Below are 3,062 nucleotides of genomic sequence, written 5' to 3'. Positions count from 1 at the left end.
AGCTGGGGCGGCCCGCTCCCCGCTCCGCCCATGCGCGCTGTGGAGCCCCCGCCCCCTTGGCTGCGCCCCGCCCGCAGCCTCGTGACTTGGGCTCCGCGTGGGCGGGGCTAAACCAGCAAGCTGGGAGAGGAGCTGACCAGCGTGCTGGGAGGAGGGTTCCCCGACAGGGAGAGGGACCCAAAGAAAGGCAAGATTTAAGGGAGAAAGAGAAGAAAGGAGGGAGAGGGAAGAAAGGCAACTTCATACAAGAAAAAGTCAACAGGAATTTCATAACGCTGAATGAAGAGACCTCAAGTTCAAAAAAAACTCTGAAAACAAATATAAAACCTATTCCATTGAATATTAACATAGGGCACTATGTGCCATCATTTCTCTCACTTTATTATCTTCCTCTCCAATGTATTCGCTCATTTGACCATTCAAAAAGCATATTGCACTGTTTCAGAGTGTGAAAGACAAGCTGTCATGTATTTGGAAACTATTTACAAGATAGTGTTGGAGGGAGGAAGCCAATTCTGATTCCATGTGGGAAACTGTTTCTTTGATTTGCTTTTATTATTATAATCATATTCAATGGCTTTCCTGGAGGACCCTGCCCCTCTGCTTGACTGTAAACTAAAGTGCCTTTGCTCAACTTGCAGAGAGAGAGTTTGTCCCTGCCCACCTGTGAATAGAAGAGATTAACATACCCCTTCCAAAGGCTGGCCATTCCCTTGGAGATGTTTTGCAAGACTGAAGACCCTTTCGGTTTACTTCACAACTGCGTCTCCCACTCTATTCTGCCTTTTGATTTTAGTTACTCATTGCTTCTTTCTCTCTGATCTATAAAATAACCTGGCATCCAGACCCCAATCAGATCAGATCAGTCGCTCAGTCGTGTCTGACTCTTTGTAACCCCATGATCGCAGCACGCCAGGCCTCCCTGTCCATCGCCAACTCCCAGAGTTCAGTCAGACTCATGTCCATCAAGTCAGTGATGCCATCCAGCCATCTCATCCTCTGTTGTCCCCTTCTCCTCCTGCCCCCAATCCCTCCCAGCATCGGGGTCTTTTCCAATGAGTCAACTCTTTGCATGAGGTGGCCAAAGTACTGGAGTTTCAGCTTTAGCATCATTCCTTCCAAAGAAATCCCAGGGCTGATCTCCTTCAGAATGGACTGGTTGGATCTCCTTGCAGTCCAAGGGACTCTCAAGAGTCTTCTCCATACACCACAGCTCAAAAGCATCAATTCTGCAGTGCTCAGCCTTCTTCACAGTCCAACTCTCACATCCATACATGACCACAGGAAAAACCATAGCCTTGACTAGATGGACCTTTGTTGGCAAAGTAACGTCTCTGCTTTTGAACGTGCTATCTAGGTTGGTCATAACTTTCCTTCCAAGGAGTAAGCATCTTTTAATTTGATAGCTGCAGTCACCATCTGTAGTGATTTTGGAGCCCAGAAAAATAAAGTGTGACACTGTTTCCACTGTTTCCCCAACTATTTCCCATGAAGTGATGGGACCAGATGCCATGATCTTCGTTTTCTGAATGTTGAGCTTTAAGCCAACTTTTTCAGTCTCCACTTTCACTTTCATCAAGAGGCTTTTGCGTTCCTCTTCACTTTCTGCCATAAGGGTGGTGTCATCTGCATATCTGAGGTTATTGATATTTCTCCCGGCAATGTTGATCCCAGCTTGTGTTTCTTCCAGTCGAGTGTTTCTCATGATGTGCTCTGCATAGAAGTTAAATAAGCAGGGTGACAATATACAGCCTTGATGGAATCCTTTTCCCATTTGGAACCAGTCTGTTGTTCCATGTCCACTTCTAACTGTTGCTTCCTGACCTGCATACAGGTTTCTCAAGAGGCAGATCAGGTGGTCTGGTATTCCCATCTCTTTCAGAATTTTCCACAGTTTATTGTGATCCACACAGTCAAAGGCCTTGGCATAGTAAATAAAGCAGAAATAGATGTTTTTCTGGAACTCTCTTGCTTTTTCCATGATCCAGGAGATGTTGGCAATTTGATCTCTGGTTCCTCTGCCTTTTCTAAATCCAGCTTGAACATCAGGAACTTCATAGTTCACATATTGCTGAAGCCTGGCTTGGAGAATTTTGAGCATTACTTTACTAGCGTGTTAGATGAGTGCAATTGTGCGGTAGTTTGAGCATTATTTGGCATTGCCTTTCTTTGGGATTGGAATGAAAACTGACCTTTTCCAGTCCTATGGCCACTGCTGAGTTTTCCAAATTTGCTGGCATATTGAGTGAAGCACTTTCACAGCATCATCTTTCAGGATTTGAAATAGCTCAACTGGAATTCCATCACCTCCACTAGCTTTGTTCATAGTGATGCTTCTAAGGCCCACTTGACTTCACATTCCAGGATGTCTGGCTCTAGGTCAGTGATCACACCATCGTGATTATCTGGGTCATGAAGATCTTTTTTGTACAGTTCTTCTGTGTATTCTTGCCATCTCTTCTTAATATCTTCTGCTTCTGTTAGGTCCCTACCATTTCTGTCCTTTATCGAGCCCATCTTTGCATGAAATGTTCCTTTGGTATCTCTGATTTTCTTGAAGAGATCCCTAGTCTTTCTCATTCTGTTGTTTTCCTCTATTTCTTTGCATTGATCACTGAAGAAGGCTTTCTTGTCTCTTCTTGCTATTCTTTGGAACTCTGCATTCAGATGTTTATATCTTTCCTTTTCTCCTTTGCTTTTTGCTTCTCTTCTTTTCACAGCTATTTGTAAGGCCTCCCCAGACAGCCATTTTGCTTTTTTGCATTTCTTTTCCATGGGAATCGTCTTGATCCCTGTCTCCTGTACAATGTCACGAACCTCATTCCATAGTTCATCAGGCACTCTATCTATCAGATCTAGGCCCTGAAATCTATTTCTCACTTCCACTGTATAATCATAAGGGATTTGATTTAGGTCATACCTGAATGATCTAGTGGTTTTCCCTACTTTCTTCAATTTAAGTCTGAATTTGGCAATAAGGAGTTCATGGTCTGAGCCACAGTCAGCTCCTGGTCTTGTTTTTGCTGACTGTATAGAGCTTCTCCATCTTTGGCTGCAAAGAA

Source organism: Bos indicus x Bos taurus, chromosome 8, assembly GCF_003369695.1.
Source record: "Bos indicus x Bos taurus breed Angus x Brahman F1 hybrid chromosome 8, Bos_hybrid_MaternalHap_v2.0, whole genome shotgun sequence".
NCBI classification, from domain to species: Eukaryota; Metazoa; Chordata; class Mammalia; order Artiodactyla; family Bovidae; genus Bos; species Bos indicus x Bos taurus.
This window is presented reverse-complemented; position numbering follows the sequence as displayed.